We start from the raw sequence: 25426 nt of genomic DNA, 5'->3' as shown, positions 1-25426 counted from the left end.
TGTGTCTCCATCAGACACTAGCCATTCCTCCTCCTGCCTACTGTTTATGGCAGTCCCCTCACCACTCCCTTAGAATGCACACTTGCAACCTTGGACTTAGCTAATCTCCATCTCTTCACTTTGTAGCTTTTGCCCCTGCTGTTTCCCATCAGAACTGTTGTGGAATTCTGTTGAGTCTCTTTCTTAAATGTCTGTCCATCCAATTCCCATCACTCAGAATTAGCCCCATTCATTTTCACCAGGATCATTGCAATAATTTAATTTTTCCTTTTGCCTTCTCCTTTCACTTAAGCCATTTGCTTCATGTGTCTTTCCTTCTTCCAAGCCATTCTGCACACTGCCGTCTATTAACATTCTTCAAGCGGATTACTAATCATGTCAATACTTTGTACAGAATGCTTTGATGACTTCTGTGGCCCATGGAATCATCCACAGATAACCATCCAAGGGTTTCCACAATCTCGCTCTAGTTATCTTTTTTGTCATTTTACTCCCTGTTTCTACTTCTGAAATAGATTCTCTAGACTGGACTGCTTGCTGTTCCTCAAATATGACTATTCTATTTCTTTCCGGGAAATTTCTTTCCAAATTTACCTGTAAAATTTCTTCTTATTCAAGTCAAGAGTGACTGTCATCGAACCTTCTCTGATATTAATGCAGAGGTTGTCTCTCTCCTGTGGCTCTTTGTATCACTTTGTTCCACTGCCTACGACTGCGAGTTTTTCTATCTGTGTCTCTTTTGCTTATTGACTGTGAGCACCTCAAAGTTCAGGTTCAAACCAAGTCTTTGTCTTATAGGAGTCCCTCAATGAATAAATAAAAGAATGAAAAGAAACTTAGGATCTGTTTGCAGGCTTTAGGCAACACAAAGCCATTACACTTTTTCAAGCATGGGAAAGATCTGACAAAATGGTCTTTAATTAAAATTAACCTGCCAGAGGCATATAGGGGAGACCAGAGAAGGGAGAGAATGAAAGCATGAAGACTAATTTGGCTGATGAAGTTGATATTCAAATAAATAGGTGAACATTTATTCTAATCTATTTGAATATCAATATTCATACTAAAAATCTGAGCTTTTTGGTATTTGTGAAATGCGAAAAAAAGGGAATAGGATGAAGGATATTATAATGAAAGAATCTACATTGTTTTAAGATGGTTCATTATGGAATCATTCAATATGGTTCAACTTGGAGAGAAAGGAGTTAAAGAGGTTCAAAAACAGAGAGAGAATGCTGTCTCATTACCTAAACCAGGAAAATTAAGAGGAAGACCAGTTAGAGGGAGGATGGGGTAAGTTCAATTCCAGACATCCTGAGTTTGATATGGTAGCTGGAGTTCCAGATAGAATTATCCAGCAGCTACAGAAACAGAATCAGCACTCTGCAGACAGTCCAGGGGTGGGGATTTGAATCAATTTCCTCAATTAATTTTAAGGAAGCTTGGTAAAAAGCATGGTTTAATGCTTGCTGAAGATTGACCATTATTCATAGCACAGTAACTCCAAAATCTTCCTCTTGATTCTCTTAATAATGTATGAGTTGCCTGGATCTTACTAAAAACTTGTAAGAAGGACTGTAATTATTAAAAATGTACATTCAAGGTCCTTCAAAATAGGAAAATCACAAATTAGCCCAACAGGGCCAAATGCTTCTCTCCAGAAGCTTACAATTTAAAAGAGAACATGCTGGTACCAACACATTAATCTGTACAAATAGTAAACTACAGAAACAAATATAAGCATTTTTATGATTTTCACGTAAAAAGCAAGCTTTTTTTCCTTCAATTTATTCATGCTGTGGGGGTCCATAGACATCTTTTCTGATCCAGAGATTTCCTAATCCTTTCATTATTTCTACTTCTAGTTTTTACTCTCCATCTTGTGGTAACATGCATATTGTGCAACAGAGAAATAAGCATATCGAGGCCAAAGGGAAGAAGAATTTTAGTATGTACACGTATGAGCTATTAAGTAATTTTTAAACAAAAGCATTTATAATGAAACTTTTTAAAAGAAAGTCCTTCCCCCAGATATTGATAAATTTGCTAGATGTTTGACTCCTGGTTCTTATCAGAGAAAAATAAAGGCACAATCCTGAAATTAAAGACCTGACAACCTCCTTCCATGTAAGAATGCCATCCCCATTACCAATTTTCGGTGCCAGTTACTCTTAATGCCACGGGACGAAAATTAGATGTGTGTGCACACATGCATGCATGCCTTTGAAAAAGGGCTCAGAAAAGCAAAATCATAGTCTTTCTACCAGTGAAATGACAGCAGCTCCTCTTTTTTGCCCCCCTTTGGCCAAGTAATCTTTATCTTGGAGATAAGACAAAATGAATCTGACAAATAAAATCAGTATAGAACCCCTATTTCTTGGCAGCTCTTGTGGACACAGCTGAAGCTTTCAGAGGTCTTTCAAAACCATGGCAACAAATGCCTTTGAAGGGTAAGCAAAGGTTCCAAATGGTTTTAATCGCTAGTGTTTTTTATGCTACCACTTCAAGCATTCTTCATTTTTTTGTTCATCTGATTGAAATTAAATTCCCAATTTCCCTACTAAGTGGTTCTGTCCTGGTCATGGCATTGGCTATTTCCATTAAAGTGGTATAGTTTGTGCCCATATAGAGTGGTTAAGCTTATCAGCAATTCCGTTAGAAAACTCTGTTTATGAGTGGCAATGATTTCACCCAAAAATTACAGATCGCCTTTAACGGGCACGTTTTCAAAGGGCATCAACTAACCCTCAAAATTGTGTGCTGACACTGTTCTTACAAAACCTACCAATGGTGCCCCATGGCCTAATCCTGTCGAAATTTCTCTCTCCTTCATAGAAAGTTGCTGTCGATATTTAAAATGCTCTATCCTTTTTAAAGAGAATGGCCTGTTTCTCTGATACTCATTCAGGGAAAAGTCTGTTTTGAGCTGTAAGCTACTCATTTGTGAACTACATATTATCCTTTCCTGTTTCAGGACTACGTATATGGGTATTACTCTACCTTCTTGCCTGGCTTTTTGACTGAAAAATAACAAGGAGCAAGAAAAATCCATTTCGTAAATCTACCATCTACTTTGTAAAACTTTTTCTTGCTATTATGTTACTTCTCCATTCATGTGTGAATTATAGAGCAGAGTTGATATTTTTAAAGGAAAGAAATGCTTTACCTGAAAAAGAGAGAAGGTACTGGGGAAAGTACTCCTATTATTTTCCCCACATTTTCATCTTACTTTAGCTGAAATACAAATAGAATTTATTTTTTCAGTTGTGAAGCAATAAAAGAACAAAGAAAAAAACTTAATTATTAAATTGCAATTTCTCTCTGCGACAGATACTATTCTATTTTCTTTGATAAAGAGTCTATGGATTTAAAATTTTATCTAAACAAACATCATCTTTATCTGATTCGTTGGGCGGTTTCAAAATCATGTATTAAAAAGTGCAGAGTGAATGAGTAGAGAAATTCTAAAGTCATCACCCAAGAGCGGGTGCCTAGATTACATTTATAAATATGATTTTTTGGTGATTGAAATCTAAGCACAATGATTTAAAAGAATGGCTGCTCCACTTTAGTGTATTTCAGTAATTGATGCTGACGATTTCCTTAGACCTCAGAGAAGATAAATTAAAATTCTCAAGATAATCAAAATTCGTAATTATTTTGTTCCTTTGACACTTCGGAGTTACTAATAAGGGGATTCATTTGAAAATTATATAGAAGTGCATCCCCTACTATTAACCAGGGCCATGATGGTAAGTTATAGTCACTGTGGAGATGGTTTTCCTCTTTATTATTTTTATTTTTTCTGATTGTTAGCATGCTGATTGCTCCAAGTACTGTCTTCCCACTACATAAGCGCCTGCAGACACGCCCATCTTCCCCTCTCTACTTCATCCTGTACTGGTCTCTGTTCTTATTAAGCTAATTTACCCCACGTCCTCACCAACCCCTCATGGGATTTGTTTTTCCTCTGCCTGTGTGATCTGGTACATGCCATCTCCCTTTCTTGCCATCCAACCTGACTTCTAAAGAACGTCTCTCTTTTACCGGACTCAATTCTTGTTTTCTCTTGTTGCTGTCTTCTTAGCACATGTGTACACACCTACACATTTCCCTGATGAGGTTCCTTGCAGCTTCTCTCTCAAAGAGGGCTAACTCTTTGAGCTCAGGGATTTAAAACAAGTTTTTTCATGCAACAGATATTCATTGAACGGCAGTTTTATTTTAGCACTGGCAGAAAAGCAAAAAATATATAATCCATAGGTCCTAAAATCCAATGAAAGATTTGGCTTGTACAAAAATGGACAGGTTTTAATGATACACATTAAACCATGGAATAGTGAAGCTCAGTACTACAGGAGATGCCTCAAAGAAGTGCAAAGGGAGAAAGGGGTGTTTCAGAAGATAATATTACGAGTTGAGAGAAAGGAGTAGGCACAGTGCCCTGGAGTCGACTCGAAGATGTTATGGAGAAGATGGTGTTTAAATTAATGTCTGTCCAGTGGAGCAGGCAAAGAGTTCTTTTTTTGTAAATGCCCTGTGATTCATGGCCCATGTCTGCATATTCAATATGTAGAGCATTATATAGTATTTTGGAAGAGTGTGGATATTTTTACTATTTCTAACACATTTTTAAAACATATTCCATGCATATATCTGTACTGCTATCATTAACAATAAATCTATTATGTATCCAGAGGTTGATAATACTTTATTCATTTCCAGGATGTGAGTAATGTGCTATTCCAACTTATTTTTGAAGTTTCACATGGGAGTGATGTTAACAAAAATCTAAAGATGTTTCTCTGTGGTAATATCTAATGTAGCTATTATGCAGGTAACTGTATTTGATATTTGATGTGGAAGACAGCATTTGGTCCCAAGCTAAGACATACTCAGGTAGGCTCAGCTTAGACTCCATAATTTTTATGTTTGTAACATTCTTGACTTTTCTCCTAGTTTTTATTTTATGAGATGCTTATGAAAGGATGTTTTAAAAAATGGCTAGAGACTTTTGCTTCCAAGAGTGGACATAAACTTTCTCATAACATGAACCATTAGTAGATGATAAACTTGGGTACATTCTTTAATTTTTAAGATTGTGCCAGTGAACCTGGTCTTGGAGAAGGAAGATAATGGTTTGGTTAGCTTTTATCAATTATGTGCAGGGTGTCGGAACGATTTCAGTTCCCTGCTTCTCCGTTCTCTCTCTATAATACTTTATCTTAAGGTTGGTACTATTGATGCAGTTGGTGTAAATGAATGAGATAATAGCAATCAATGAACTTAGATCCCAGAAATGGACTTTTTTCACTCTGCCACCTGTCATGGCTGTGTTCCTTCCTGGCTTTTTTTAAAGCCAAGGGAGGAGCAGGAGCTGAATTTGTGCTAGTTCAGCTTTGAGGCTAACGTACCATGCTCCTTTTTCCTGCTTTTGTTACTAAGGGCATTAGGGTCCAATCCCTGATTTTGGATCCATTTTTCCTAGAAATACAAGTACTGTTAAGGGTCCTGTGGACAATTTATCGCTCATGAAATGCATGTTAGGTAACCACTTTTTCTGAATATAAGACAGAAGAAAGAGTTTGAATCAAAGGTTTCTTGTAAACACTTCCTTTTATGTGTGTCTGTGTGCATATATATTCACCACCACATGCACACACATAAGCACATACATAAATATATATATTCACATGCACACCTATATCTATAGAGGATAAGAAGTACGTACAAACTTTGGAAGTATGTACTACAAAATATTGACTATCTCTGAGTGATAGATTATGGCTAAATTTTATTGTTTTGATTACCTACATTTTAATTTTTCTACATTAAGCATCTTTTACTTGCATAATAACAACATTATGTTAAAGATCCGTGTTAACTAATGTCTTTACTCCTTCCTTAGCAGAGAAAGATGGTTGTGTACCTAGCAAGTCTTCATATTTTATTTTCAAAATGTCTTTTTTCTCTATTTGCCAGAGGACAAGTTTGCAATGAAGTGCAGCTTTCATTTTATTATTCATGAACCCAAGTGAAATTGCATTTCACAGGTGGACATTAGGTAGCTGAGGCCAATCAAATATTATTCCTTCTGAGTTGTTGAGAAACTGTGACAAAGGAGGTGAAAGGTCTTGTGTTAATGACACCATCAGGAATCTAGGTCTTCAGAGCAAGTGACTTGACCAGCAAGGATGAAATATTTTAGCCGTACAGCCAACAGTGCTTGTTTACCCTGCCCATACATTCCAGGGAGGAAGAGCTGGCCTTCGGGGGGCACTTGGGTGTTATCAGTTGTTGATTACAATTGCACAGTAATAGAACCTAAACCCTGTTGAAATGAGGAATTGCAGACATGACGTTCAGAGGTAGCAGCTCTCAACTTCCTTTTCATCTCTCTCAAGACCCACAACAGAAAAAAGTCATCTTTATATTCCCAAAGGATGTCCCCAGTCAATCAAAGTCTTAAAGTTTAGTCATTCAAGAGGACTGGTATTAGCAAGAGTTTGTCCCCCTTTGATCTGAATATGGCAGAACAGACATTGAAATTCATGAAGGTGGAATGTGGCTTTTTTCCCTTGGTGTCTTAGCCTTTTGGCTATGGCACTGGCTGATGCATTAGACCAGCATTTTCCGGACTTTTCAAAAGTAAGGATCACTTTGAAAGGGGATAAAATTTGAGGACTTGCAGATGACAGTGGTTGTACTGGTCCTCAGTGGCCTCTGGTTGAGAAAACACATCCTGACAACAAGCTTTCATATTTACGTGTGAACTAAATACGTTAGTTGATCTGTCCGGAAGCAGTGCTTGATCCTCATGTTAATTGTCCGCCCTTTGCCATAACTCTCCGTGCCAATGGCACTGAGAGCAACTAATGGCATGAACTCTAGCAAGTCATTCTGCTCCCACTTCCTCATTTAGAAATTTTGTATTTTTTATTCTGAGAGTAGTTGGATATAGGGTAGGAAAGTCTTCTTGAAGCAGATGGAAAAATTGAAAGCAGAATTGTTGACCGTAATGGACTAATCGGTGTAATGGTTCTATTTTTTGTTTGTTTTTTTTTTAAAAAAGTAAATGTATGCCTTTAGGAAGTCTTTGGGATAGGAAATTGCCCAATGACAAGGAGCTGATGCTCTGGTCTTCAGGGATAAACTATCTGAAGTGCCAGGGAGTTCTGGCACTTGGCTGTCCCAGGTCAGGATCAGTGGTGTGGGGCATCTCCTCTGTGCTAATGTGCCCCTTAAATGAACTGTTTCCTCTTGCCTCGGGGGCAGGAACACAATATTTTGTAGCATCAACTCTTAGAAATGTCAAATGAGTGTCTTAGTGTTTCTTTTCAGAGAGATTAAATTTTCTCACTTGACTCGCATAATACTGGAGTCCTTTATCCAAATTAATTTTAGTTTTTGAGGCCATTCACTTTTTTTTTTTAAGCCCTTCATTTTTACCTCTTTGAGAAGGGATCTCTTTTAAAACACTACTAGATCAGTCTCTTTGCTCTTGTGGGTTTTCTTGCATCTGGTGAACTATGTTGGAGTCAAGAAACCATTGAAATAGACAAGGGTAGAGGTGATGAAAGTTGGATGGAACTGGGAACCAATAGAAGGTCACAGATGTGCAGCCCAGCAGCCAATGGGAGCCCTATCGTCGCCACGTAGAAAGGCTGCCTTGCTAAAGGAGGGGCAGCCACTAATTGGGAAGCAGAACTGGCTGTGATTCCCAGCAGATTAGATTTTGAGGGAGAGGAAGGGGATGATTCTGAGATGTTGAGTCAGGATGACTGGAAGAACACGGAGGCTGATGCTTGGAAAACATTTTTTAAAAATGATGCATTTGGACCACTGCACCAGAAAATTGGGGGTTGAATTGGAGATGTGTTCTGGCCTACCACCTTGCCTCTTGATCCATTCCTATGTTTAGTATTTTATCTCTGAATTAATATATTACTTTCAGTTGCTTCCTTTTATTCGTACGGAGTTTAGCTTTGTATTTTAAGTAGAAACAAGACCATAATTGCACCTGGTCTGGTGCCATCCTGTTTAGGACTACCCTTTTGCTTAAAACCATAACGGGATTGGGCATTACTGTGATTTATACTTCGTGGTATGAAGCCGTTTAAGTACTTAATAGTATATTTGAAATGAAAAGAATCGAAATTAAAGACTAAACCATTTAGCAAGAAATAACAGGTCAGATTGATTTATCCCTGCAGGACTTAGTAGAGACTTGTTCTTTTCTTCAAAATCGGCTTTGTCTCATTTACTGATTAAGTGGAGTGAATTATTGTACAACGGTGTATGAGTCAGGTTACGGTAGCGTTCTGTTGAGAAAATCTTTACAGCAACAGTCGTTATGTGGCTGTCTGCTTCGTACCTGCCAATATGACAGTAGGTCCAGAAAGGGTCAGTCAAACCGGCCTTCATGTTCATTAGCTTTCACTTTCTCCTTTCTTTCACCTATTTTTTTTAACTTTCATGACTTATGGTATACAAAATAGCATGACTATTCTTTACCCCAAACGGCATTTTTGCATTTTTAATCTGGATCATATTTTGTCACAATTTATAAAATGTAAGTAATAAAAATGATTATTACATGAGAAATGGCTTTACAAATTATAAATTGTCATAGAAATATTAATTGTCATAATTATGACTCATCAGTTGTATAGTCTTAGCAAAATTATTTCATATGTTAGTGAGGGATTCTCATTTCAAGTGACCAAAATCCAATTCCAACTAGCTTGAGGAGGGAGCAGGAAGAACGAATTTTGGTGGAAGGATGCTTGAGTGTCTTGGCTAACGGCAAACATGGTAGGGGTGCAGCCAGACCTCAGTGACCCTGGGCCGAGGGACTCAGAGCCTCTCAGGACCCTAGCCTTGCCTCTGCTTCTCTTTGTGAGCCAGCTTTATGCTCTCTGTAAACCCACATTTTCCCTAAGGTGGGAAGCAGGGCTGGCAACAGCTGCCAAACCTCACATCCTATGACATTTTTCCAGCTAGGAAATATTAGGGAAGGACTCTGATTGGTTCAACTTTGGTCAAGGACACACTCTTGAACCAACTGGCTATTGTCAGGCAGAGTCACATTACAGAGGTAATCCTAAGGGCTTACCCTGCGTAGGGGGCTGTTGAGAGAGGAGGACAGCGTTGTAAGCTGCATAGTCTTGTTGATTTCTACTGTTACATGATGTTGCCAAACTTCTACTTCCTCAATTATAAATGGCACAATGATTCCTCTCTTGCCGGATTGATGTAGTGAATAGAGATTATTCTTCACCGGAAGGTGCTCTGTCAAGAGTCATCATCATTAGTACCTCCAGTTGGCTCTACCAAGTTTCCCCTAGGATATTTTTCTGCTCTGAAGCTAAGCAGAGCAAATACCTTAACAGTTCATTATTTTGCTTCTAAGTCAGTCTTTACCCCTTACTTCTTAAACATCTATTTCTTTCTCATAGCCAGCACCTGAAAATTAGTTAACATTTCTATTACAAAACCAAAAGAAGAGAGTCTGAGTTTTGAGAACTTCTCTCTGGCTGTCTCTCTCTTACCTTTGCTTCTTTACCTTATTAAGAATGTCAAGCTTTGGAGAGCAGAGACACTCTATCCTTGGGTCTCTTAAAATATCAAGTATATAGCTTCTTGCATAAAGCAGAGACTCGAAATTCCTTGAAAGAATGAATATTCTTCATTTGTTAATTGCTACATCACTTTTTTTTTGGTAAAAATTTTAACTAGTCTTCCCTTACTTAAAACATACTTAAAAAAAGAGAACAAACGTAGTGTTTAACTTGGTATCAAATTAGAGGCAAAAAAATTTTAAATTAAAACTTCTTGGACATACAAATTGTTGGAATAGACTTTATCTTATAGTTGGGTGAGTCTAAATAGTCCATTCATCTTGCTGTGTCTTTGATAATGACACCAAAGAGTAGAAACTCTTTCTCTGAGAGCATTCCTGAAGAGTGGGCTCTGCTTCCAAACTAGCCTGGCATTTTGTAGTAAATTGAAAAAAAGTCTACTTCATAATAACCTTTATAATTGCCACTTCAGAATGAGAATTTGGAATGGCATCAAATTATTAATCAATAGAAGGAGAGTAGATTTCAAAAAGGTAATTATACCAAATTTAACACTTTTCGAAATATACTCTGTTAAATAAAATATAGTCCCTCTTCCCTGTTCTCATTTGCAAGCAGTGAGGATAATTCAGGTAGCTTGAATCAGGAATTGGAGTACATTTCTCTCTTCCACAGATTGGCTTAATAGCTTTGGGCTTACTTTTGATGATAGGTGATTTTTGTCCTTTATCTTCTTGGACAGAAAAGGCAGCCACATTCATTTGAAAGCCCAGAACTGAATTATTAGCCTAGTTTAACTCTTGTCAAAGAGGCATGTTATGACTTTTCCACATTCCTGGACAGTTAGACTGTAATTCTCAGTTGTTTAAAAAGGTGTTTGAATGTATTTTGTTAAGAGGCTCAAATAAATAGCTATTTTTCATACATTTTTGCTTGCTTTTTCAAGTATTAGAATAGTTTCTGGCTTCTACAGTTGGGCTTCTGCTGAGTGGAGTCAATTTCTTGGATAGGATGAAGGGTTTTAGATGATTTACACTTGACTGCGTAAATGTAGCCTAGCAAGTTATAGGATGTAAAGAGAATTACTTAAGGGTAAGAAAGGATTGTTTAACTACCAAGAAAATGATAGGTTATTATATACTGGTTTGAGAGCATTGTCGTTTAGGTGCCGTTCCTACAAATTTGAACCCTGCTGGTCTGGAGATTTAGTATCTAATAATAATGATGGTTAACGTTTAATGAGTGCTGACCCTGCACCAGGCTTGATGTTACGAGTATTATATGCATCATCTCATTTATTCCTCACAAAATTTAGAAAGTTGGCACTATAGTTACCCTCACTTTACAGATGAGGAAACTGAGGCATATAAGAAACAAAAGCACTGTTGAAACCAGCTATTTGGGTTGCAGAATGGATCGTGTTCTATTAATCATTGTGCTCTATTGTCTGCCCCAAGGAAAGAATGCTTGTGAGAGGGACACTGGAAGTGAGGACTGACACCTGACCATCTCTGGCTCCTTGTCCCTTTAGGTTTACAGGCAAGAAGAGCGGGGCACACAGTTGGCTTGGGTTAGTTCTGCTTACTAAGGGGAAATGGGACTGTTACCATGCATTGGGCAGAACCCAACACCCCACGTGGCTCCCTGTATCCTATCAGGTGTAGGGTAAATGTTAAGGATGCCTCCACGCTCTATATGGAGAGGAGACCAGGGCTTCTCAGGGATAAAGGTTTGGGTCAGTGGAAAGTGTAGGGGAGGAGGACATTTCCTCTCCCCAAATGGGGGTTCGTCTGGCTGGAGAACGAATTAAATTCACATGAGATAGAATAGCAAGAGAAAATTAAACAGAGCTTTATGAGGAACCATGGCCCGGGGCCTTTCTTCCCGAAGGAAGAAAGGGCACTGAAGAAGTGGGGTGCACACAGTGATTATATACCCCCAAACAGGTGTTTCACATGTGATTGAAATGTCCCTTTTACAATAGTCACGAGGCTGCTCTGTCAGCACAGCGCTTGATGGAAACGACAGATAGGTCTGCTGTCTCAGTGAGCGCTGCGGGGTGGCAGGTGTGTTGCCTCAGGCTGGGGGAGGGGGGTCACAGATGAGCGCTGCAATCGGTTCCAAGCCCAAAGAAAGATGCTTAATCTTTAAGGAGACGCCAACGTTGGGAGGGGGAGGGAAGTCAGTTACAGGAGGTTACCAGACTAGCACAATAAAATGCAGATTTAAGTCCTTGCCTTTGGTATTGATTAAGAGTTTTTAGAGAGAAGGTCATCGCCTTTCTTCTTCCTGGTACAGAGAGGGAGGCAACTTTACAGATAGAGATTTACCTTACAAATGTAAACGTGTCCTAACAAAGGGCAAGTTCCATTCCTCAGAGCCTCCTTGCCTGTCCCAGTTTATCAAAAGCAATGAGCCTCAAATAATCCTGATGCCAAAGAGACATATCTTTGGGTGGCCAATTCCAGGTCCCCACAAAAGCAAGGGCTGCCTGGCCCACCTGGGGCAAAGGAGAGTCACAGATGCTCAGGATGGCTTTGTGGCAGGAGCAGAAACAGACTGGAGCCTCTGCTTGTGGTTTTTGTGTCTGCTACTTGTTCTCTGCTGGAGTACCTGAAGATTGAAAAACATACCTTACGCTCAGCCCTTTTCCTATTCTTTACAAAGGAAATGTGGTAGTTTTCTCTTGCTTAACAAGGTTCTGGTGGTTAAGTTTATTGCTTAGTCCGTGGGTTGCAGATGAGAGAGAAATAGGTACTGGATGAGAACGCAGCAGAACCAGAAAAGAAATGAAGATTGTTGACGACAGGCTGGTATTTGTTAGAAATTTTTACAATATTTTTTTCTTGTTTGATTATTAAACAAATAAACAAATACACATGGTTAAATGTTAAATGGTACAAGATGGTATGTATGAAAAGTTAACATCTTCCTTTGGTCCCATACCAAAATCCACATTTCCTTTCTTGATAGGTAAACACTATTAACAGTTTTTTCCAAAAATTACATGTATATATACTCATACACAGTTATACACATATGTATCTTTTGGTAACATAGGTAGCATTGTACTCTACACATATTCCGTGCCTAGCTTTTCTCACTGAGTAATGTATATTGGAAATTTTCCTGTATCAGTACGTATAGGTCTCACTTGTTTTTTGTAATGGCTACATTTGAGTCCATAGTAATACCTTCCATTGGCACAAAAGTTTTATGGTTGATGAAGCATTTACATATATTATCTCTCTGGGCCTCATAGCAGCCCCTGGGGGAGGTATCAAAGACCCAGAGGGGTTGGCTGGTTCTCCGGGTCACATGTACCCTGGGACTCCAACAGGAGACCCTTGCGCTCACCTCTGTAACATTTCCTACAAACTCCTGGATTCCTTCCACTTAGTGCAGCTACCACAAGTGGAGGTAAATTCTTTGGAAGCATTAAAAATTCACCAATCTGGAACCCCAGGAAGCCAGTTGAAAAGGAAATATGGACCTCAGGAAAATGAGAGAAGAGAATCATCAAAGTTGAGAACTAGAGTGGGCCCTAGTGATCAATGGGTTCTTCCCGTTCCTTGTACAGATGAGGATCCGGGGCCACGAAATCTGAGAGCCTGTTCAGGACACACAGTTGGGTCATTTTGTTTCCTGAGGTTGGTTTTGGAGGGGAGAAGGAAAGGAAACTTGAGATTTTTTCTACGCTCTCTTGTTCCCATCAGCTAGACTAGGGTGTGGACAGCATAGAGACTGAGAAGCCCAAACACCCTTGAGAAATGAGACAACTGCTTTCCAAGCACTGTGCAGTGGCTCGTCTGAGAATTCTCCCTACAGGGCAGGATGACCACATAGACTTGAGCTATCTGGATGCCCTGGCAGTGTGGATTTTAGTACCACTTCTGCTCCCCACTCCGTCGTTTACTGAGTATCTAATATTTGCACAGCTCTTCTCCAGGCTGCAAGGCTACTGCAGCCTGTGTCAAAGAAACTATCCTCAACCATGAGGACCACAAAATGTGTGAGATTAGCCATGCTACGCTGGGCTACATTTACCATGCAAATAAGTACAAATAAATATAAAAAATTTCTCCTTATGCATACATTTTGTTTTGTTTTATCAAACCAACATCTTGTAAAGGTTCGTTGGCAATACAATGAATAAAAACCAGCATTTGTTTATTTCTACTTGTTAGAGAAATTGTAATTCTAGCTGAGAAAGTAGGATAGTAGTGACTTCTAAGTCTGACAGACTGTCTTTTGGTTTATTTTCTTATTTTCAAAGTGGACTTAAATTAAAGAAAAAAAAAGGCAATGACTGAACTTGTGTTAAAATGTGCTACAGGAGCCCTCCAACCATGGAAACAGAAGCTCCTGACTCTTCTTTCATTACTTTTATCAGGATGCCTGAGAGGAACGTCGCCTGGGGAGTTAATTTTGGAGGGTTCCTCATGATGATGAAGCTCCTTATTTAGCAGTTAGGTGGTCAGAGGTCTACAAGGAACCAGTCAGGTGTGGCAGCTTGAGGGACCTTCATACAGTCACGCATCGCTTAGCAATGGGATACGTTCTGAGAAATGCATTGTTAGGCGATTTTGTCATTGTGTGAACATCATAGAATGTACTTCCAAAAACCTAGATGGTATAGTCTACCCCACCTGCAGGCTATGTGGTGCTAATCTTATGGGACCACTGTCGTATATGCCACCCGTTGTTGACTGAAAACGTCATTACGTGGTGCATGACTGTATTCCACACCCCACCAGATCTTAGTAAACACAATCTTTCTACTCTCTCCTTGAGTACTGCAATGACTCGGAAATGGGAGGGCAGGACAATGTGCTTGTTAGCAGTTCTAGGAATCTGGGCAGGCAGCACAACTCTGCTCAGGGCGTCTGAGATTTCCCCTCTTGCTCTGATTGCAAGACCATTTTCCTCTTCCTTGCCTCTTCAACTTTGCACAAGAACAGTTTGAAATTGTTTCTACTGCTTTTGGACACCAGTGTTTGGACTTTAGATGAGTTCAAGTAAGAAGAAAGCTTGGAGAACTCTCTGGAAACAATTAAACAGAACAAAGGAGAGGCGTCTCGAGGTGAGCTAATTGCTGCCTGCGTTGAACTAATCACACCAATTGTCACAGTGCTCTCCTCTTTGATGCTTATCCGTTGCCCAAGAAGGAGCAATTTCAGAAAGTCCTTTTGTGGGCTGTGGAATAGCACTTGCTTATTTCTTGAGCCCCAAGAGGCATTATGGAAAGTGGCTCATTGTCTCTGGGGTATTACAACAAGATGGTGGTCACTGATTTCATTATGTTTTCCTTTGTTGTAGCTGTTCGTTTGATCCTGTGCCAGGTGCTTAAAACAATTGTGGTTTTGCTGATGGTAAGCAAAGCTGGACAAGAATAGGGATCGTCATTGACCTGGCCAAAATTTTAGCAGACTGGGGTCTGAGGAGGGAAAATCAGTGGAGAATTTCCTCTTTACTTCAATTTCGTTTAGAAAATGAAAATTTCCAGGACAATTATCTTTCCTGGAATTCTGTTAAGATTTTTTTCCTTTAAAAATATACTTAGATGCAAATAATATTTTTTTTTCACTTAAAAAATAAAGGTCAAATGTCAGTCAAAGATGGTGGTTGTCACTGATAAGATATACTAGAATTGACTAGCTGTAAAAATATAATTTAGGATGCATTATTAAGGCATGCCATTTTTATTTGCACGCCATTATGTACAGATGTGGTTATGAAATAGTTCAAATCATGGCACATTGAATGTCCTCGCTGGATTTTTAGGAATGTGTTCATGGAGACAGCCAAACTCTATTTCATTTTGTTTGGCTCATTATACTGGCTGTAAATCAGAGAATATTCACTTTAATATCTGAGTCAAAATTTATTTCCAAACATAAGACTCCAGTTGCTCTTTCACAGAATGTAAATTTCTTATTTATTTCCTCAATACCTTGCTTTCTACTTTCTCTTTCTCTCTTTGTTTTATGTTGAAGTGTGCTGAAAGGTTTTCCAGAAAGATTTCAATAATATATGTCATAATCTACTGATGAATCTATTTCCTGTGATTAATCTTTCGTATCTTTAGGAGTCACAGCTTCTGGAAGTAATTTCATTGCTGCTTCTGAAATGCTTTCCCAATGATACAATATAGTAATTACATTAGGGAATTTGGTTTTGATTATAGTTTAAAGTATAATGATATTTAGGCATTATGGTTCAGTAGTTATCGAGTCCTTTCCATTTCACCAACCCTACTGTGATGTTCCTGGAGGAACAAGAACTTGTGGATGAGACAGACCTGGATTTTAATCATGGCTCTGCCATCTAGTAACCAAGTGACCTTGAGCAAGTTATTTAATCTCTTGGGATCTTAGTTTCTGCTTCTATAACATAGAAATCGTAATAACCCTGACTTGTCAGTTGTGGTGTTTAGATGAGATAAACAGCTAAAGTAACCTAGCATGGTGGCTGATCCATGGAGAGCACATGGCCAGTACTCCTAGCCTGTCCTTGGGTCCACTTTCACGGGAGGAAATCTGAACAGGGCAACATAAGATGCACATCTTTAATTCCCTTTCCTGCCCTGCCTCACGTAGATGCTCTCTATACCTCCAAATTAACTTTTTAAAAATTGCAGTAAAATATACATAACATAAAATTTACCATTTCAATCATTTTTAAGTGTATAGTTTACTCACATTAAGTACATTCACATTGCCGTACAACCATCACCACTGTCCACCTCCAGAACTTTTTCATCATCCAAATGGAAACTCTGTACTCATTGAACGATAATTCCCCATTTCTCCCTCCCAACACCCCCTGGTAACTCCCATTCTACTTTCTGTCTCTGTGAATTTGGCTATTCTAGGTACTTCATCTAAGTGGAATTATTCAATGTTTGTCCTTTTGTGTCTGGCTTATTTCACTTAGCATAATGTCTTCAGGCTTCATCCATGTTTTAGCATGTATCGGAATTTCATTCCTTTTCAAGGCTGAATAAATTCCATTCTAGGTACGGTTGGCCCTCTGTATCTGCAGGTTCTGCACCCATGGATTCAACCAACCACAGTTGAAAGGTTTATTATGGTTACGTCTGCACTGAATGCGTACAGACTTTTTCTTTCTTGTCACTATTCTCTAAACAATACAGTATAACAACTATCTACATTGTATTAGGTGTTATAAGTAATCTAGAAATGATTTAAAGTATACAGGAGGATGTGCGTAGGTTATGTGCAAATATATGCTGTTTTATATGAGGGACTTGAGCATCCTCAGATTTTGGTCCCTGCGGGGGTCCTGGAACCAATCCCCCCTGGATACTGAGGGACTATTGTATATACCACATTTTGTTTATCCATTTATCTATCAGTGATGGACATTTTAGTTGTTCCCACCTGTTGGCTATTGTGAATAATGCTGCTTTGAACATAGGTTTACAAATATCTGTCTGAGTCTGTGCTTTCAGTTCTTTCGGGCATATACCCAGAAGTGGCCTTTCTGGATCATATGATCTCCAACTTCATTCTGACATGCCTCCCAAGCTTCAGTACTACGTTGACAATAGCCTGCTGGGTAGCTGCTTGTTGGTGGGCTACTAAAATCTCAAATATAAGCTGTTTAAAATTGTTCCACACCTCTTCTTCCCACCCCCCCCCACCCAAATGAGACTCTCTATTTGATTAATGATAAGAACAATTTTCAAGAGACCCCGGCACAAACCACCAGAATCTTTGACTTCCTCCTCCACCGCTTCTAGCCCCAAGAATTTGACAAAGCTGTTTCAAGCTTCTTCACGTCTTCTCTCTGCCTTGCCTACTTTACTACCCAGAGATGATAGTGCATTTTTGTTATGATTTTTTCCTTGGCATAACTTTGAATACTTTTAATCTTTCATTTTTTAATGAAAATCATATGCTCCCATTTTCACTAAAAAATCTTTTAAAGTCTCCTTTCTACAACAAATTCCTTGCCAATCTTCCTTTTCTTTCTGCTGGTGGACCCCACAACATCACAGTTTGTACGGACTCTTCAGTTCTTCCTGGAAACTCCCATAACATTTCTTTCCTTTGGTCACAGTAAATGAGTGTGTGTGGCACTACCAAGATAAAGCACCACTCGCGAGTCGGGGCTTGGAGTAATAATTCAAGAAGCAATAATGGAGTAATAAAGTGATAAAGGAGCAATAAATAAATAAAGGAGTAATAATGGAGATAATGCAGGAAGTCAGTATTTTCCTCAGAGTTTAAGGAAGGGCAAGACTTCCCTTCCTTTGTATGGTCATGTCCAGGAGCATTGGACTGTTCATTTCATCCCCGTAAACTAAGTCAGGCTTTATTGCCTAAAGAATTCAATATTGGTTTGCCCTTGGTGAGTATTTATCTTGCAGACATGTTAATTAGAAGATGATAACATTGGTTCTGTTAATTCCTCACTTTTTACTTTCCTATGCATGAGCTTCCTAAGAAGCACAATATCCAGTGGTCAACCAGTTGTGGAGAATCCTACCATTATTGACTCTGGAAAATAAAGACAGTTCCTGAATGAAGCTCTTGTCCTTTGGGGAAGTTGGGCCTTTCATGGATGAAGGCTGTTAGAATGAAAGACTTTGACCTCTGGAATGAAGGAGACTTTGATTCAAACCCCATCTCTGCCACTTGCTTGCTGTGTGGCTTGGAGCAGGCTTTATAACTTTTATCATAGTTTTGCATCTGTAAAATGGAGATTAATGTAATTCCTTCCTCATAAAGTTGCTGGGGGATTAAATGAAGTAATCCACGGATAACACAGTGCCTGGCACGTCATGTTCAGTATCCACAACGGTAGGTTTTCTTAGTAAAGAGAATGTTGGTCAGATAATCTCAGGCAGTTGCCCCCAGACAGGAATTGAGCACAAGTGTGAAATGAACAAGCTGAAGAGGAACATTAGTTGGAAGCTCCCGCTCAGGTCGGGAGTAGTTGCTAGTTTATAGGATGGTGCTTTGAAAATTTGTGAGCGGACTCTCATTATTTTCCCAATGCTAAGGTTCAAAACTTAGGTTTTGACATATTTCTGGACTTTAACACCGAAAGAAAAATAGAACCTTTCACTGAAAACTAAACAGTCATAGGTTTCCTTTTGGCTAAATATGTGTAGGGTCCTGTGATTCCATGTCAAATTTACTGCTGAATTTAACACTCTATGTACATATTGATGCTTAGAAGTATAAAGAAATACTGATTTTGACATCTTGCTTGCTACCTTAAGCAAACTGTTTGTGTACAGCTCCCGGATACTTCAAATTCTAGTAAACACTAGTTTAATTTTATGCAAATATTCAATGAGAGCCTTTAATAAAAAGACTGTAAAGCTAGCCAGGCCTTATTGAGGTTAGCTGAATTTATGGATCAATCAGATTTAAAAGAACAGGCCTCTGAAAACAAAATGTTATTTTGTTATGAGGCTTTTAGTTAAGATTAGCTAAAATTGGCTTTTATTTGATTTGTGTGTGCTTAAATATTGGAGAGTTAATTTATCTTCAAGAATTTACTTTCATTTCCTTGCCTTAAAAATATGAACAGTTAGCTAAATGCTCACATGTGTTGATAAGAAATGTTAAGTGTTTATTCCTTACTTGTGTAAATTCTCTTCTAGTTTTCATACTTGGCTTTTTGCCTGACCTCAGAAAAGTCTGCTTAATTTTAATGCATTTTTTTCCAGACTACTGTGTATATTTTTATTGAGCTCATTTATAAAAAGTCATAACATAAGTGTTGACGTCAGATATTGATGTTTTTCTGGTTATGAGTTAAATCTGTATGTGTGCTTCCGTTAAGCTTTGAAATGTGTCAATTAGAGATAGAAATAGCTGGAAAGCACAATTCGAGTATACCTCCTGATTCCCCAAAGTTAGAAAGTAGTAAGAAAGGAAAAAAATAGCTCTATTAGACATTTATATCACAGAACTGCATTACTGAGGCAAATCGATGTTCAGATTTATGTAATGTGATTGAAGCAAATATTTTTAATCTCTCTCTATTCAACTATTAAGCTACTTTGTACTTTAGCTCCAGTTACTGAGCAGTTGATATATTCTCTGTGTAGGAAATCCTTTGATGAAGGTGTGCCTCCTCCCCTACAATACTTTGATGTTGTTAGTAATTCATTTATAGGAATTTTAATTTTCTATGGGAAATAATAAAATGGACCCATTATATTTACACCCGTCCTTTGGTGATGTTGGTGAGCTGGGAGATGAATCAAGGAAGTTGTTAATTACCTTGTAGGGTTTGAACTTCAGATAAGTAAAAGTAGAAATTCAAAAAGAGTTAAAACACTCTATGAAAATAAATCATTATTAGTAAAATGAGCCATATTAAAATGCATCTATGAAATGGTAGAGAAAAAAAACATTTTAATTCAGGGAACATTTCTATAAAGAACAAGCTTTGAAATTATTAGAGTATGTTGATCTTTATTTGGGGTCAGTCATAAAATGCACTGATATTAGAAAATGAGCAAGGCATTGAAATAGAAATAGTAGTGGAGATAATTCATGGGTAATACAAGATCTTATTTCTAATTTCTTGGCCTGTTGCATCTGCAAAGAGCTGCTCCTTTATGTGAATGTCTGGCCCCACCCAGTGTTGAAGAGCAGACTGGCCTCTCTCTCTCTGCTGGTTTCATGCTCCTCAACACACCCTTAGGATCAAGCCTTGCTCTTGTGGACCTGAGTTTTGGGGTCCTGAGGTGTAGCGGCCATTGCTTTGTTTGGGATCATCGTCCTCTCTGTCATTACTCCCTAATGGAACTCCAATCTGCCCCCTCAGGAGGCCTGTGCATCACAGATGAGGTTAGGGATGGAGGGTAGCACAGATCTTTAGCAACTCCATTTTGTTCAGATAACAAATACTTGTAGAGCTCCCCTGTGTGCTTGAGAATGTGCAGGGCACAGGGTAAATTGTGATAAGTGAGGCAGATATAGTTTATCTCTAGTCAAGCCTAAAGTGACCTGGGGACCAAGATGAGCAATTAAATCCAATATGTACACCTTCAGTACACCTGAAAGATGAGCAGGAGTCAGTTGGGCCAAGAGTAGGGCAAGTGTGTTTCCACAAGAAGGAAGGGCATATGCAAACTCTTGGGGGTAAGAAGGAGCATGGTGTGTTTAAACAGAAAGACTGACTGGAACTTGGATGTGTCTTAGAGAATGGTGAGAAACCAGGCTAGGAAAGTGGCTAAGGGCTGCTCAGGAACAGCTTAGTAAGCTGTCTTAAGGCATTTAGGTTTTATCCTTAGAGCTTCAAGGAGCATCAGAATATTAAGGCGGGATAGCAGCACGTGGTGTATGATTTTAGACAAATACCTCTGGCAACATGGCGGAGAATGACTGGCAGGAGTAGCTTAGTGGGCTCTTGCAATAATCTGTGTGGACATGGTATGGGCTATGGTAGTGACGGTGGGCCCAGGGGAAAAACTGGTTTTGCTTTGAAAAAGAATTTTAAAATAATTGATTTGCTCAGTGTGTGCACGCGTTGTGGGGTTTGAGTGAGGAAGAGGGTAGAGTGTAGAATAACACGTGTGTCTCAGGCTTCCTGGTGTAGTGAAGACGAACAGATTGGTGGGGAAAGAAGATGCTCAGTGATGCTTGGGACACGTCCATCTTGAAGAGTCTGTGAGACAGTCAAGACTAAACCGACCATGGCAGGAGGGTAGGTGGATATGTGAAGCTCAGTTGGTCTGAGAGTTGGTCTGAGGTGACTGCCAGAATGTACCGAGGGAAAAATGTGACAAAAGGAAAGATATACAATATTAAAATCCTCTCAGGCTACTACTTGTTTTATTATTTTTTAAGTTTTATTGAAGTATAACTGACAAAGAAAATTGTAAGATACTTAAAATCTACGTCATGATGGTTTGATGTATGTATACACTGTGAAAGGATTTCCCCCCATTGAGTTAGTTAACACACCCATCATCTCGTGTATTTACCTTTTTTTTGTAGGTGAGAACCTTTATGTTCTACTCTCTGAGCAAATTTCAATTATACAATACAGTGTTATCAACTATAGTCAGTGTGTTATACATTAGATCCTCAGACCTTATTCATCTTGTAGATGAAAGTTTGTACCTTTTAGTAAAAGCTTCCCCTCATTTCCCCCACCCCCCAGCTCCCGGCAACAACTTTTCTGCTCTCTGTTTCTATGAGTTCGACTTTTTAAAATAGATGCCACGTGTAAGTGATATCACGCAGTATTTGTCTTTCTCTGTCTGGCTTATTCCACTTAACATAATGCCTTCCAGGTTCGTCCATGTTGTTGCAATGACAGGATTTCTTTCTGTAAGCCTGAATATATTCCATGGTGTATATATATATATATATATATATATATATATATACACACACCACATTTTCTTTATCCATTCATCTATCAACAGACACTTAGGTTGTTTCCATAACTTGGCTATTGTGAATAACGCTGCTATGAAGATGGGAGTACAGATAACTCTTCGAGATAATTTCATTTCCTTTGGATAAATACCCAAAAGTGGGATTGCCGGCTTCCATGGTAGTTCTAGTTTTAATTTCTTGAGGACCCTCTGTATTGTTTTCTGTAGTGGCTGCGCCAGTTTGCGTTCCCACCAACAGTGCGCGAGGATTCCCTTTTCTCCACATCCTTACCTGCTTGTTTTAATTTGCTCTGTTTGTATTTATCTTTTGTATCTCTGAATATGAGTCCTTGGTTAGTTTTGTAATTAACAAATATTGACTTTCTGTGTGATGATAACAATGCAAAAACAGCTGCTACCGTGAAAGAGGGAAAATAAGATGAAAAGCTAAAACCAAAAGTCAAGAGAAAGAATCCCAGAGAAGCGTGGGGACAAGCTCTGAGTGAGCCTGTCTTGCCTCAGGAGCAGTGGGTCAAGTCTGGTAATTCCTGCTCACAGATGCCTCCTGGCTCCATTCTTCATGTTTCTGGCTTCTGTTTCACTCACCTCCTCTCCTCTCCACTTCCTATTACTCAAACCCCAAATTAACCTGGAGGCTTTATTTTTATTTTTTGGTGGGCAAGAAAATGGCGATTCTTTCTCCAGCCCTTCTCCTGAACCTCACACTCAGCGCTGGCCTTTTGCGCTTCATCCAGGCCTGTGCAAAAGCCACTTTGGGGCTGATCTGGTCACAGGCGCACAGAGGTCATCAGTTTCTTCAATAAAAACACTGCACCTTTCATTAATATAATTGATGTGGGTTGTTTTTAAAAAAGTTAACTCTACTTCAATAGGATTGTCTCATGCATTGTTTTTGCAAGACCAAATAATAAAATTTAAAAATAAGTTTCTTCTTAGAGAAGCTTAAATCAATTGCTTTAATAACACAGCTTTGCTAAGTTATAAGAGAACAAAAAACTGCTTTGCCGTTTTGCTTCTGATGTAAGTTGAAGACTTACAAATAGTTGTTAATGGTGTTTGGTTAAGAAGAATTTGTTTTAATTGTAAATATCAAATAAGTACCTATTAAATTTTTCGTGTTGCCAATTTATCAATTCTAAATTATTTTTTTGATCTTTTTTGTTTTGATGAGGAAGATTGGCCCTGAACTAATATATGTTGCCAATCTTCCTCTTTTTGCTTGAGGAAGATTGTTGATGAGCCAACATCTGTGCCAACCCTCCTTCACTCTGCATGTGGACTGCCCCACAGCATGGCTTGATGAGTGGTGTGTAGGTTTGCACCTGGGATCGGAACCCAAGAACCCTGGGTCACTGAAGCGGAGCGTGTGAACTTAACCATTATACCACTGGGCTGGTCCCTCAACTCCAAATTTTAATGTAATTTGGGCAAGAGAAAACCCACTTTGTCACAAAGGTTTCTATTATGAACATGAGTCCTTTGGGCATCTATTTTCAATCTCATTAAGGGATGAGTTCAGTTGCACAAATCCAGCATATTTTATTTGTTAAACATGTTAGTTTAGAAAGTTCGCTTGGTTCTATAAAGATACACATCTGCAATAGATGGCCAAGACAAACATAATATTTAGCCAATTGACCTCTGACCCAATTCGGTTCTCCCATTTTCTGACTTGCGGAACAACTGGCTTTGGGGCCAAAAAGTAGATGAAAGTAATTTTTGGTTCTAATGATTATTGACAGTTTTCTTCTGAGACTTAATATCAACTCAGTTTTTTAGAGTTACAATAAATCATATGTATTGCATAAACGTTATAGGAGACCAAACACTAAAATTTCTTTGAGTTGTCAGAAGAATACACCTTTTGCTTCAAATTAACATCTGCCCAGGTAAATTTTGTTTCTGGTTCTATTATTTCCTCAATTTGTCCCTATCAGTAAGGACAATTCTAAAAATAATAACTGCGCCTGGATGTTTGAAGCGTTGTGTGGTCTCTTACTAAAGTTACAAGTTTATGGTTCTGCTGGCTAGTTTGCTCGTGCCTCTTATGCAATAGAACAGTGCAGATGTTAATTTCTTCTGAAGCCTGTTGATACAGTGACTTTTATAATGTATATTGAAAGATGGAGAAGCAAGTTTTATGAGACCAACATTTCTGGTCAAGTTCCCACTCCACCCTGTTCTGATTGGAACTGACCCTGAAGTTGAATGAAGAATAAAGAGTTCTGTAGTTCACACATTTCACTACGTGTTGCATCTTGCCCTTGGTAAATGACAAAATAGAAACTTAACCAGACAATCTGAATTAGAGGGTGGAGTATATACTCACTTTTTTTTGAGAATAGGAAATATGTTTTAAAATAATACATATCATCTCCTTAGTGTAAATTCAAACCATTTTCCCAAGAAGTCTAAGAATTTAGACTTCTTTATATAAATGGACTTCTTTATGAATACCATGCCAATATTTATTAGTTTGTGAAGTTTAATATTCTGCATACTATAAACCAGACTTGTTTTGATGGATAAAGAGATGGAGATGATTTCTAAACCTTAAAGCAGAGCTTCATGTGGGCATCTGGATAGATGCACCTGGAGCTCAGAGAGGAGGGTTTGGGTGGGAGAACGAACCTGTGAATTGTCTGTATTTAATGGCAACAGAAGGCATAGGCGTGGAATGTATTTTCTTGTGGGAGAATTTGGAGTCACAGGAAGAGAGGATGCCTGACCTTGAGCCCTATGCTGCTCTGGCTTAATGTAGGATGCAGCCAATCTTCAAACAACCCTGGGAAGCCACAGCGTGAGCGGGAGGAGGAGCGCTGGGGCAGTTTTGGGGTATGGAACCCAAGGGAAAAGCATGTTTCAAGAGGAAGGGAGGAATTTTCAGATGCTTCAGATAGGTCTATTATGATGTGGACTGAAAATCTCTGTTGAATTCAGCAATAAGGGTCACTGCTGATATCAAGAAAGCTGCTTTTGGGGGGCACCTCAGGTGGTGTAGGTTGAGTCATGCGGGAGAGGTGAGGGGACTTCCAGTGTAGTCATCTCTGAGGAATGGAGCTGAGAAGGGGGGACAGGAGAGAAGATGAAGTTCTAGAGTGATGTGAGGTCAAAGGAGACCTTTTTGTGAGACCAACATGCCCATGATAAAATGAATGAGAAAGAAGCATTTGAGTGAGAAAGATTCAATAAACAAGGGAGAAAAGAAAGAGGGCTAATAATAAAATAATAGTAACAAAAACAACTAATATTTATTGAGGGCTCACCATATCCAGGACACTGTGGTAAGCCCCTTGACATGTATTCTTATGTTTAATTCTTAGAATAATGTTATATAATGGGCGCCATTATTTTCTCTAGGTTAGAGAAGGGGAAAAATGAGACCTAGAGATGTTAACTAACTTGCTCAGGGTCCTCCAGCTAGTAAGCGATGGTCTAACTTACTAAC

General features: G+C 38.9%; 1 protein-coding gene across 13 annotated transcripts in view; it reads left to right on the top strand.

Annotated features, from left to right (window-relative positions):
* Nucleotides 1-25426, top strand: part of ESR1 (estrogen receptor 1) — a 345943-nt gene that overhangs the window by 136131 nt on the left and 184386 nt on the right. The gene's annotated exons all lie outside the window — the stretch shown is intronic.

This window comes from Equus przewalskii, chromosome 32, assembly GCF_037783145.1.
Source record: "Equus przewalskii isolate Varuska chromosome 32, EquPr2, whole genome shotgun sequence".
Classification (NCBI taxonomy): Eukaryota; Metazoa; Chordata; class Mammalia; order Perissodactyla; family Equidae; genus Equus; species Equus przewalskii.
This window is presented reverse-complemented; position numbering and strand designations above follow the sequence as displayed.